Genomic DNA, 13,543 nt, shown 5'->3' on the forward strand with positions numbered 1-13,543 from the left:
TTGTGATGAGTCCGTGGGATGACAAAGCCAAGCATCTGGCGCAGGCCCTGACACATAGTAGGTGTCCAGTCAACGGCACCCTGAGCGCCTTGTTCTGGAGACCGAGGCACGTGGTGGGACAGACCTGGGAGGTCTGTGAGAACCAGGGGGAGAGGACTGACAGCTATGGCTTAGCCCTGCCACTTTTAAAGTGAATTCTTACGTGGCTGCTTATTTGTACAACAGCAGCACTGACAGCGCCCTTTCTCCTGTATTGTTCTTATTTAAAACCCCGTTCGGTAGGCATGATGATCTCCATTTTACCACTGAGAAAGACCAAGGCTAAGGAAGGTGAAATAACTTACTCTTTGGATCCCTATCCTTCTGGTCTTCAGCTCCTTATCCTTTCTGCCACCCACACTGGAATAACCATCCACTGAACACGTATCTCCTGGAAGTTTACCAGGTTCCAGGCACTAGAAGCCCCTCTGGCCTGTTCCAAGCCAACCTCCTCCTTTGGTCCCTCATGGTTGACGGTACATCCACAGGACAGAGCCCTGGGCATCACGCTGTCACCCGCCGAGTGAACCACCCCATGCTGACCGAGAACTACTAAGGGCCAGCACTGGTCACGTGATAGGAGACATTCTCTGCCCTCCAGGCCCTTCCAGTCTCTTGGGGGAAGGAAGGTAAAGCCAGCGGGAACATCAGAGGCAGGAGGGAAACCATCCAGGGAGCTGGTGCTGCTCGGCCTGGCTGTATATCAGAGCCACCTGCAGAACCTTCCCAGCATCCCAGTGCCCAGACCCAACTCTCGGAGATGGTGGTTTACGTGGGGTAGAGTGGGTCCCACCATCAGAACATTTTTTTCCAATGCTCACCCAAGGGTATTTTCTCCATTGATTTCTAGAGAGAGTGGAAGGGAAGCGGGGGAGGAAAGAGAGAAACATCAACATGAGAGAGACACATTGATTGGTTGCCTCCCGAAAGCACCCCAACTAGGGCTGGGAAACCTGCAACCGAGGTATGTGCCCTTGACCGGGAATCGAATCCGTGACCCTTTGGTCCACAGGCCAATGCTCTAACCACTGAGCAAAACCAGCCAGAGCCCAGTAGCAGAACATTTTAAAATCTCCCCAGGTTGGGCCAGCATATTACCAGGTTGAAAACCCATGTGGAGGGGTAATGGCATTACCTGGCAGGCTGTCCAAAATGCAGAACCCCAGGCCCTATCCAGACCTCCTGACTCTGCATGTGCACTTCAACAAGAACCCAGGTGACTCGAGTGCAGGAGGATGGAAAAGGCCAGGCTCCTCCCTGCGAGACAGCCAGAGAAGTCCCTCCACAGCCCCAGTTGGGAGACGCAGCCCACCTGCTCCCTGCTAGGCAGCGCCCATCCCCTGAGAGCAGAGCAAGGGGCTCAGGTGACTTTGTGGGAGCCACCCTCCCCCCCACACACACGGTGCCTCTCGTCTCCTCCAGAGCCGCACCCAGGCCTGCACCACAGGGCTCCATGCACAAGAGCTGCTGGAGTCCCAACAAGCCCCTTCTGCAACCAGGCTAGGCCTTGTCACCATGTAAGTGATAAGAAGAAAAGGGAGTTCCTTTCCCTTCCACACAGTTCTCTCTCTCGACCCCTCCTCCTCCCCTCCCCCTCTCCCAGAGCTCAGGACAGTACGGCCTCAGCACAGCCCCAGTGCAGCAGCGAGCTGCCTGCCCCACCATAAAGGCGGCACTGTCCCCGCAGGCACGGAGGTGGCTGGTACCAGCTCAGCCTCATGAAGGAGGGAATCCCCAAGAGAAGCCCAGACAGAGACACACACATAATCTGGCCTCTCAATCACGCTGCACCCCACCCCCAGCTCCGTATCCTGGCTACCGCGTCTTTGTTTCTGTCATTTGTGTATGTGTGTGTGTCATTTTTCACACACGCCTGCCTTTGCTCTCCCAGTAGACGGAGAGCAAGCCTCCTTGGCTCCTCCTTTGTCACTGTCCACAGTCCCAAGTGCAGAGACTCACACCAGCAGGGGTTCGATAAATGTTATTTGTATGCACGTGCACACACTTTCCGGGAGTCAAGGCCATAGCTCCAGGCTCACAAAGGGCTGCTCGCAAGCAGGTGTTTATAAAGGATTACTATCAGCACACTGAGATTCTGTAGGAGGAAACAATAAAACTATAAGGCATGGCTACAAAAAGCATGCACCCAGGTTTAGGAAATCAGACTTACCCAGGGCAAGCCTTAGACAGAGACCCAGGAAAGCCGGCATGTTTATGATAAGGTTAGGCAGGCCTACGGGCACCCGCATGTGCCAACACAATGGACGCTCCCCTCCAGTCTTCCGACAGGCTATTATTACTTACTTACTGATCGGCATTTAAAGCATTTCCCCTCTGGCACCTCTACTACTCGCCCATTCCCCCGTCCTGAGCCATGTCCACTACACCAAGTAAACAGGACATAGGGGTGCCTGGGGTTAGAAGGGGAGCTGTCCCAGGACCAGGAACTTCTCTCTGCTGGATGCCCACCTGACATAGCACATCATCTGGGCGCCACTTCATCCCAGAGCAAACTTCCTGGGCCAAACACACTGCATTGCTCACCCATTCAAGGCACCAAAATGTCGTGGATCAGGTCCTGGTCCCCCAGCCAGAATTCAAGGAGCCTGCTCGCTGCCCTCGAAAAGAAAACTGTGGTGCATTTTCACTCCGACAAGAAGAAAGTCAGGGCAAAACTCAGAGCCACACGCAGACTTTCGGTTCACATCCAGCACGGGGCTTTCTCCAGCAAAGTTCAAACTCACCCGCATTCAAAGTCCACTTTCCTCCACATCCCAGACGTGTAGGTGTGAAGGGCCAGAGGCAAGGGGCGATGCTCTGACTGTAAAGCTGTGCGGTGCAATACAGCAGCCACTAGTCGCCTATGGCTGTTTAAATCACATTAAACTTAAAGAGAAATTCCATTCTCAGTCACGTTAGCTGCATGTCACGTGCTCAGCAGCCACATGTGGCTGGGGCTACCGTGTTGGACAGCACGAATACAGACCATTTCCGCTGGATGGCACTAGTATTGAACATTTAGATGTTTCATTTGACGAAATGAGTAGGGTCTGCCGGGAACGTCTGTTACTCTCTCTGAGTTAGCGGGAGAGGTTTTAGGCACACTGAAATGTTGAGTAGGAGTCCATTTTTCACAGTAAAAGAACATGGGTGCTAAGATTCTCATGTACAGACTCTAAGGCAGGGGTCCTCAAACTACGGCCCGCGGGCCACATGCAAATACAAATATTGTATTTGTTCCCGTTTTGTTTTTTTACTTCAAAATAAGATATGTGCAGTGTGCATAGGAATTTGTTCATAGTTTTTTTTTTTTTTTAAAACTATAGTCCGGCCCTCCAATGGTCTGAGGGACAGTGAACTGGCCCCCTGTTTAAAAAGTTTGAGGACCCCTGCTCTAAGACAAAACTTACAGGGCTACAGATCAGGTCGTGTTAGCATGTACATGTGCACACACATGGTCTCTCCCTCTTAAGAAGGCATTTATTAGTTTACCAGCCCACACTTTTGCTTTCATCATAAAGACTGTAAAGTCAGATGCTGTAAACCAGTTTACAGCCAGAAAGGACACATGCAACCTAGTCCTGGACACAATTGTTTTCTAATCCTTTTGGGTGGTTCTCAGCATTCCCCGGCTTTACCTTTGAACCTGGCATTATTGGGGAGAAAAATCTTTCAAAGGGCAGTCAGCACCCTGGACAGCGACAAGCTCCCTGCCAGCGCCCAGGAGCAAGTCCCCGCACTCCCCTCCCCCAAATGCCCCTGCAGAAGCAAGAGCAAGCTCAGCTAAGAAGCTTCACATGCTCCTCACCAACCCCAAGAAACAGACCAACTCCTCAGTCAAGATTCTCTTCCGCCGGCCCCTGCCCGTCCCTCCAGCCACACCTTCCACTGCTCCAGACTGGCCAATTCAATGCCTGACTACACCTTCCCTCCTCTACCCCTTCGATTATGCTCCCTTACCCCGCCAGAAAGCCCATCTCCTTACCATTACTATTCAAACCCTACCCATTCCTAGAGACCCAAACCAGCCCCCCTGTTTCTTTTCTAAATCTTCCCAAAGGACTTTACATTGATTTCCCCTCTTCTCTGTCATCGCAAAGCACTTCTAGTTTAATTGTGCTTTAGGGAACTTCATTACATACTGTCGTGTACAATTCCTAGGTTCAGACGTAATTTTTTAAGTTCCAGTATGTGGGAGAACTCGCTCTGTCACCACGAGCCATGCTGCCACCCTTCTGAGTCTGTTTCTTGATCAGGAAAATAATGACCTTGGACTAAATCACCTCTAACATTCTAGGAGTTGAGGATTCTCTCAAAACAAGTTGTCACCTAGGCGTGTGCTGTGCACAGAGTAGAAGCTTCAAAGACACAAAAATATTATGTAAAAATACCCCAAGGGCTGGGGTCAGCAGAACCCTGGGTGAGCTCCCAACACGAGTCAGAAAGGCTCCAGTTCTACTCAGTGTGTGATGAGGATCAGATAGAGATCCAGTTTCTGCCCTCGCCTACAGCAGCATAGGAAAATTGCCTGTGGCCTCCGAGGCATTTCCTTCATAAAGAACATGTCACCTCCCGCATGTGGAAAAACACCACACAATGGGTACTGCAACCGTGGCTTTATAACAATGTCTCTCAGACAAACACGCATGAATAGGGCAATCAACACTTGACAGCAGTGGACTAACTTCACCATTCATTATGCATAAGCCCATAGACGATGGAAAATAACAAAAAAGCATAACCTTTGGTGGTCCCCCAAAATAAGATTCTGGCTAGTCTCACAAGTCAAGCAGTTCTGAGGCAGAGGGATCATTGACTTAAAATTTCAGCTCAATATTATACTTCTTGTCAAAATGATATTTATAATGCTTCCTCGTGTTTAAAATCCTATTCTCCAAGCATTCAGCTTATGAATATAGACACAAAAATTAAGGCCCAGAAGTGTTTAATAAGTTTTGTATTATAGATAAAGATCAGACTGGAACCAGAGGCTAGTGGGAATAATTTTGCTAACACGGGCAGCGCCCACACAGAGACCTGCACCCGCATGCACACGAAGCACCCAGGGAACTCTCAGCCATATGAAGGATGCGTCATGAAACTCGCAAACCACGGAGCTGGAAGACTCCACTGAATACTTGCACAAAATGCTACTGCCGGAGCAAACTGGCCAACATCAGTGAAGAAGGAGGGACTTCTCACCACTGGGGAAAGTCATTGGAATTGTTCCACCAGCCATTCACTCGCATCCCAGAAAGTCACAAGATCTGAGAACAAAACTTAGCAACTGGTCAACCCACCCCAGGTGGCCTGAACTGGACCCAGGAGAGTGAGCTCAGCATGAAGGCCAGAACCATCCAGTCGTAGGCCCTTCACCAAGCTGGCCATCCTAAGTGCTCAAAAAAGGAAAGCAGAGAGACCGCAGGACAGCCAGGGTAGAAGAGTACAGACTCCAGTGCCCAGGTACCTCTATGACTGTGCCTGATTATACTGCTCCAGACATACCCGCAACACTGAATTACATGCACCCACACCACAGCATTTATTCATCATGATTCAAAGATGCCTTGTGCAGTCCTGCCTTTGCATCTGCTCTTCCTCCAGCCATTCTGATTATTAAATCATCATCATTATTATTATTATTATTATTATTATTATTACTAGAGGCCCCGGTGCATGACATTCATGCACTGGGGGAGTGGAGTGTCCCTCAGCCCAGCCTGCACCCTCTTGCAGTCCTGGACCATTTGGGTCATATCCTCCTGCCGGCTTAGGCCCGCTCCCACGCCAGCCGTGAGCCCGGCCTCTGGCTGAGTGGCACTCCCCCTGTGGGAGCACACTGACCACCACGGGGCAGCTCCTGCATTGAGCGTATATCCCCTGTTTGGTCAATTTGCATATTAGGGTTTATTATATAGGATTATTACTTAATCTTCAAGTCTCAGACCTATCTCAAGTGCTTTCTCTTGCAAGAGGCTTTTCCAGATCACCCAAGCCCAACATAATCTTCTATCAACCTTCTAGCATTTACTGTCTAGAATTGCAAATGTTTCTTATATTTGAACATATGTCTCTTCTCTCATAGCCTCCACATTGTTCCAGACCAGGGGTGGGCAAACTTTTTGACTCGAGGGCCACAATGGGTTCTTAAACTGGATCGGAGGGCCAGAACAAAAGCATGGATGGAGTGTTTGTGTGAACTAATATAAATTCAAAGTAAACATCATTACATAAAAGGGTACGGTCTTTTTTTTTTTAGTTTTATTCATTTCAAATGGGCAGGAGGCCGTAGTTTGCCCACGGCTGTTCCAGACAATACCCTTGACCTACACAGCAGGTGCTCAATAAGTGCTTGGTGGTGGTGATGGGAATAAGACCTTCTCCAGAGGGTCACTGCCACCCGAGGGCAGCACTAGGTCTGAAGCTAAGTGGACGGGCTGGGCGGGACAGGCAGAAACAGCCCCAGGACAGCTGACACAACCTTCTTCCAACTCTGGGTGCCAGGTTTCTTCATTCTAGGACTGAACTGGAAATCCTCCCTTCCTACCCTGAGCTGCTGATCCCAGGCTGTTTATCCCCTTAACTCTGTTTATTGTGATCCTGGTAAGAGGTTCAGAAGCCCTCCAAGCCCCTCTCTAATTAAATTCATTAGAACAGATTGGAGCTTTCCTTCTGCATCTCAGAAAAATTAACAACACGATTAGCATCATAATGATGGAGAGAGGGGCTGCCAGGAGGCCTTTGAGGAGGGGCTGGCCCAGCCAGGGAGGGAAGAGTGTGGAGGAGCAGGTGAAGGAGGAGAAAACAGATGCCCAAACAGCTGCTTCCCAGAGGAGGGGAGCTGCAGGAGTGAGAGAGGATGAGAACAACCCCGGGGATGACCTCACCAGGCCCCAGGCACTCCAACGTTTTCATGGCGTGGCATTTGGGAGAGGAAAGACAGAATGAGAAATTGGTCAATGCAATCAATTCCAGAGACATGGGCTTCTGGGACAAGAGGCTTCCAGCAATCTTTTCGTTTTACAGAGAGAAACACATGTAAGCCCTGTTCATGGTGGGCCTGGCGGCAGGACACGGGCCCTCCTGTTTTCATGACGAGCTTTCCTGCAAGGCTTTACTGCAGGAACTTGGAAGAGCAGACAGATACAGCAGGTGACTGCTTTCCCAGAGAGCCTGAAACCACCAAACTTCTGCTTATACTCCTGGCAAGTTCCCTCCTCTAGAATGCCCTCCCCTTCCCTCCCCATCAGAAGTCCAACAGGTCTCCAAGGTTCATTTCCATTCCCACCTCCTCTGTGTACAGAAGCCAGCATTTGACTGTGTACTACCTGTGAGGCACTGTGCTGGGATCTTCACGACCTTATCGGATTTAATCCTTGTATTATTTTTGCAAGGTTCATGTCAATATCCCCATTTTCCAGACTGGGAAGCTACAGCTCCTCCATTAGTCAGGAGAAGAACCAAAGTTTGAATGTAGTTCGGTCTGACCTCAAAGGTGAGCAGTTTCTACTAAGCCTGACTCCAACAGCCATGCTTCGGAAATGTTACTGCTCAGGGTCTGAAGACTTAATTAGAAACTGTCTTGTATTACTCCCAAGAGCTTTCACCTGTTTCTGTCTTCTCTCCCCTATGTGAAAGCATGCACCACATTTCTGTATCCTTCAGAAGGACGTAGTAGGTCTTCAAAAGTGCATGCTAGCTGAGCCCTTCTAACAGGTTTTTCTAGAAGGCCTGGTGCAGGTAGATAAAGAACAGCACAGTTCTTTATTTTTCCACCAGGGAGGGGAGCTCAGTACAATACAAAGGAGAGGAGCTTGGACATCAAACACATATAGGTTTAAATTCTAGCTCTGCAACTCGCCTGTTCTACAGTCTTAAACAAATAACCACCTCTCTGAGTCTGTTCCCTTATCTGTAAAACCAGGATCCTAACACTATTTCTTTATGTAGGGTTAACTCCTGTGAAGATTAAATGAGACGATGTATATAAAGCCCAGAGTAGGGTGCCTAGCATGTAGTAAGCACTCTATTAGGATAACTCGTATTATTCCACTTTACATTTTCCTGGCTTGCCTCAAGACCTAATAAAAGGAGGGTGGTTCAGGAGGAGGGTGGCTGGCACAATCCGACCAATGCCCCGGGTCAGCAAAGCTGCGGAAGTGCCTACCCAAGCACCCAGCCCAGCCATGAGCTCCCAGCCCTCCCCTGCAGTCCCAAGGACCAGGCCATAGTATCTAGTATCCGTCTTTGCTGCTAGGCCTCGGCCCTACCTGGGCATTGTGAGCAAATGCTCAAAACTTTAACATCAAGCTGTTCTGGCCAAAGCAGGGGTTTATCCGAAGAGCTTGGTGCAATCACTCAGCCATGCTCCTCCAATGCCAGGAGCCCATCGAATCTCTGTGATTTTGTATTCTGTATAACTCCTGTTACCTTGTACTGTCTTCATTTGCCATCTCTGTATCTCCACCCTGACATAGTCCAACACCTAGCACAGTCCCTGGGATATACACCCACAGGCTCAGGACACACTCATGACATGAACTAAATCAGGTGTGTGGAGAAGAGGAGGGGTCCTCAGAGGATGAGGCCGGGTGTCTCTACCCTCAGTCCTTCCAGCTCAGCCGTGGGTGTTCACGGTGACCTCTGCTCAAGCGTCCACCTTCTAAGGATCGCCCCTGCTCCCCACTAGCCACCCACTTCTCTGATGACTCCCTCCCGATTCTGACCTCCCCGAACTCCAGGGCCTTCCACCCACAGAGCTCACGATCTTCCCATTCACCTTGCTTCTGAGCGCAGACCTGTGCATGACGCGCTATTTCCCCTCCAGACAGGAGCTTCGAGGGCAGACACTGGCCTCCATCCTCTGACTCACTGACATTCTCAGCACATCCTGACCACTTTCCCCTCAAATGCAAGTGCATAGCAAACAGGAATGGGCGAGCTGACCAGCCTCGATCTTGTCCCAGGGTTCCTTGTGGGTGCTCCCTTCAGGCTGAGGCATCCCTCCCCCTCAAGCCAGGGATCTGGTGACATCTTTCATCTCACCTCCTCCTCCACCCATTCCTCACAGTCCACTCCAGAGCCAGCCCCGACCTACCAGTCAGGAGAGCATCAACCAGCCCGCTCACAGGTGTGGAGGCGAGGGGGAAGGCGCTGCCGTTCCACATCCCTGGCCACCCCTGGCCCGATATTCTCACTCAAGCTTATCTGTGTAATTTGTCTGATTACTTGCCTCTTTTCCATTACACTGGGAGCTCTGAGAGACTAAACCTGTATTGCTTTTCATCTCTAGGATGCCAGCACCCAGCAGAACAGCACATGGTAGGGGTTAGTGAGTATTTGTCAAAGGAGTAAGTATGGAACCACCTTAACTTCCTCTCACCTCCTTCTCCCTCCTTCCAAGGCAAACAGACAGAGGCCTGAGTGAACTTCTCGGCCTCTCCCTGTCCGGTTTCCGAAGAATTTCTTTTTCTAAAGACCAAGTGATGATCCTTGTGCCAGCTCTTGGATGGTCTCGGAGGACAGTGGTGCCAGGGGAAAGGAAAGGAGTTGCAACCACAGAGGGATGGGAGCCTTGGAAGCCTGTCCCTCAGTCACTGCAGAAACGGGACCCTCTTCTGTGTCTCCTCCCCTCAGATACCCGAAGCCAGAACCCACCCCCCAGATATCAACCACCTCCTCCATGTGTCCCTGAGAGAACCAGCCCCACCAGCCAGCCTCTCAGCCAGCCGGGAGCCCTCGGAGAGCTGGCTCCTCTTTCTGAGTGTCTCGGAGTATCTCCGTGTAGCCTGCACGCTGTCAAACAAGGCAGGTGGGCTGAGGTTCACGTCACAAAACTAGGAAATATGTCCATTGCTATCAGAATCCCCCACTTAACCTGAGCTCCAATCAAACATTTCAGTGGCAGAACCTTAATCCAATCAGCTCTCCGGGATGGCTGCAGGTGATGCCTCCTCCTGGTCCAGGAAATGCCAGGGGAAGCTTCCTGTCCCACCCCATTCCGATGGGAGGGGCGCAGCAGGGCGACAGAGCGGAGGACAGCTAGTCCCCCAGCCGAATGCCCCCTGCCAGGCGCTGCCTGAGTCCCGCTCAGAGCTGTGGCCCACGTGCTGAGTCCAACCACTCAGATTTGTAAAGTGAGGGAGCCTAGCGGAGAAGGGACAGCAATTTGCTCTGAACCTCCAACTTCAGCCTCCGGGTGTTAGCTGAGGTCCCCAAGACAGGAATTGGGCTGCCACTCCGTTTCATGGGGCAAACACAATTTGTGGGGCGAAGTGTAAATGGCTCTTTCCTCATATGTGTTATTTTCTCTCTCTCTCTCTCTCTCTCTCTCTCTCTCACACACACACACACACACACACACACACTCAGCAGAATCTTAAGACAAGTAGGAGAAATTACTCTCTCAGAAATGCCAGCTCAGTCAAAACGAAAGGTAGAAAGTACTAGATTCATAGCAGACCCCACCCCCACCCCCAACTCACCTCCTTCAGTATTTCTGCAATGCAATCCCACCAGATCCCCTGATCCCCAAACCAGGGGAGGACTGGCCTCTCTCTGCCTTCCTTCTTCTCTCCGCGCCCCACTCCCCCAGCTGCTCTGGCCCCTCTCCCCAGGGCCTTCCTCTTCCACACACATTTCCCCGGGCTTCTCCCACTTACGTCTCAAGTTTGTTGGGCTCTGAACTTGCCAGTCTCTGACCCCAAACAAAGAGTTCAGCTCCAGCCCTGCAAGTCTGCCCTTGCTGACGATCTGAATAAGGCCCAGCAGGGCTCACCACAGTGCCAAGGGTAGAGAAGACATACCAGGCCCTCATCCCAGGGAGACAGACAGGCAGAAAAAGAGGCATAGTCATCCTCCCCTCCGGACTGAGGGAGTAGGCATCTCCGCCAACACACACACACACACACACACACACACTCACCACTGCCAAATGCCAAGAAGGAACCAGGAGCCGCGCCTGGCTCAGGTCGCTGGAGAGGGGCTGCCGTGGGCACCAGTCTGGTGATTCAGCACTCTGCCCACTCTCAGCCCAGCCCATTGGCCACACTCATGACAGCTCCTAAAGCCAAAGTGCTGACTGTGAAGCTGAGGAAGCATCCTTTCTAACGTCCGAAATTCTCCGGCCCTGCACCCCAGGGCCCGGAACAAGCCCAGGAAGAGGCTCCTCAGCCGTCCTCAGACCCAGCTCTTCCTCATCCCGGTTTCCCCACGCTTAGCACCCTCCCCCAGTCCCTCTAGGAAACAAACCTGAACAGCTAAGGGGAGGGTGACATCAGAGAGGCCTACCAACCCCAAGCATCCTTCGCCCCAAACCACGAACAGGATCAAACATGCAGAAAAGGGTTATAAGTGGCAACAGTGAGGACCCAGGGCGTGCGGAGCCGGAGGCCTCCCCAATCAAGGAAGGAGGGCCCAGTGGCAGGTGAAAGGCTCAGTACAAGCCCTGTGGCTCCAGGCATCACCAGGAAGGGCAGGTGGGGGAGGTGATGGAGGGCAGGCCAGGTAACACCAAGGAGGAGAGAGAAGACGGGTTCCTTAGAGGGACTGTGAGGCAGCTGGGAGAGGCCAGGACAGGTGCGCAGAGGAGACCTGGGGAGGACCGTGAGAGAGCTGGGAGACGGCACACGGTGATGGGGGATGCGGCAGGGAGGAGGGCAGGGAGGGCAGGGAGGGCAGGGAGAGCGCCTGATGGACAGGGAAGGCGGGATGGAAGGGATGGGGGTCCTACAAAGTGGGATGTGGAAGTAAACAGAGGTATCAGGGCAGGGCGTGCGGAGGCCGGGCTCCGGGACACCGGGGCAGAGGAAATGGGAAGGAGGGTGAGGATGCAGGAAGGGGGAAGGGAGGTGGCCGGTGAGAGAGAGCGGGTGTGGGGTGTGCAGGGGGTCGGGAGCTGGAAGGGAGTGGGGTGCAGACACGGACAGAACAGGATGGAGTCAGAGCAGGTGACGGGGTGGAGAGAAAGGTCGGGATGTGGACGGAGGGGGATGGGGACAGGTTCGGGGATGGAGACGGAAAGGGGAGGGCGGGAAAAGCGGGGTAGTCGCTACCTAGGTTTCCATGTTCCCCGTTGCGCCCCCACCCCCATCTTTCCGGTGTCGGAGCTCGCCTACCTCCAGGGGCTCCGCTCCGGCCCTGGGCGCAGCCCGCGCGCTCCGCTGCCGGCGCCGCCACTACCCCCGCGTCCCCTGCAGCGCCTCTCGCCGCCGCATTAGGGCAGAGAGCGGCCCGGGCGCGTCCCCGGGCGCGGCGCGCCCCCGGCACCTTGCGTGCTCGCGCCCGCGCCACTCCCCTCGCGCGCCGAGCGGGGACCGGGACGCAGGAGGAGGAGGGAGGGATGCTCCCGCGCGTCCCCGCCCGGAGCGTCGGGAATGGTTCGCGGAGCCTGGACCAGGAAAAGCCCTTTCTCTTCTCACCCACCCACCGCCTCTCTGCGCACCGGCTTTGAAAATGATCATAAGGAGCGCCCGTTCCGCTGAGCGCCTGCTCATCGCCAAGCGCATGGAGAGCCTGTGCGGAGGCCCCAGCATCTCCTGTGTTTGTCCTGTATCTGCCCCTCCGCCATCAGACTGTGGCTTCTTGGGGGCGGAAATTGGTCCTCCTCCGGAGACCTGCTTATGAAAGACTCTCCAGGAAAGTTTGTTGATTGAAGAGTCCTTGGATCCCAAATTGGGGATGTGAGAGAGGTTGTGACACCTGCTGGGGGAAGGGTGGTCCTTAAAAAGAGGGCGGTTTCCTCTGCCCTAGGCGGGGTTCAGGCCTTGTCCCATGCTTGAGTTAGTTGGGAGAAGCCAAGGCCTGCGAGACAGACCCAAGTGCAAGTCCTGGTGGGGGAACATATAGCCTGGAGCAGCGGAAAGATCTGTATCCAGGTGTGATCTTACACTTGGAAAAGCACTTGGAAGTTGGGCCCCCTGTCCCAGGCACAGTTCCCTCAGCGGCCCTCTGAGGTCCCATTCTCGGCCACATTAGGCTGCCTCTTTCAGTTCACACAGTGCCTGCCTGATATCACCTTCGCTGAACTATACCTACCTGTCTGCCTCTCTGACTCCCCCGCCCACCCAGCCTGTGAGCTCTGGGAGAGCAGGAATTGTCTTGTTCCCCATGCTCACCCCAGCCGTTGAACATAGCAGGTTCATAAATACTTGCTGAAGGAATGATGACGAGTAATGATAGATAACATCACCCAGGAAACTGACAAACTGTCCCACTCTTCAGTTAGGTGCTTTGAGATCAACAATTACAACTATAGGCCAAAGACGGAGCCATAGGAAAGGGGGAAAGGTAGATATGGCAGACCCGAAAACACAGCTGCTCCCGGGTGTCGGGATTCTGGGGGAAAAGTTTTGTTTTGTTTTTCGCAGGGTCCCTGTCGATACAAACAATTTGATTTCACTCAAAATCTTGTCTCATCGTCATTCTGGCAGCTGATTGCACACAACCCTGTGAATGAAACAGCACACTGAACAAAGCAGTGCACCCTCCTGGAGCCCGGCCTGGC

At 52.8% G+C, this 13,543-nt stretch overlaps 1 protein-coding gene across 15 annotated transcripts in view; it reads right to left on the reverse strand.

The window, feature by feature from the left end:
* The window catches only part of NFASC (neurofascin), a 178,695-nt gene extending 166,496 nt beyond the window's left edge, over positions 1-12,199 (reverse strand). For 5 of the 15 annotated variants that reach the window (XM_070397229.1, XM_070397233.1, XM_070397232.1 and 2 more), the window contains exon 1: positions 12,156-12,198. The gene's annotated coding sequence lies outside the window, so the exon portion shown is untranslated. Of the gene's footprint in view, positions 1-12,155 lie in introns of all 15 variants that reach the window. The other 10 variants (XM_070397242.1, XM_070397241.1, XM_070397238.1 and 7 more) reach the window with 5 other exon arrangements.
* Between the last annotated feature and the right edge of the window lie 1,344 nt (positions 12,200-13,543).

This window comes from Myotis yumanensis, unplaced genomic scaffold, assembly GCF_028538775.1.
Source record: "Myotis yumanensis isolate MYYU_CA2020_CCGP unplaced genomic scaffold, mMyoYum1.0.hap1 SCAF_17, whole genome shotgun sequence".
Lineage (NCBI taxonomy): Eukaryota > Metazoa > Chordata > Mammalia > Chiroptera > Vespertilionidae > Myotis > Myotis yumanensis.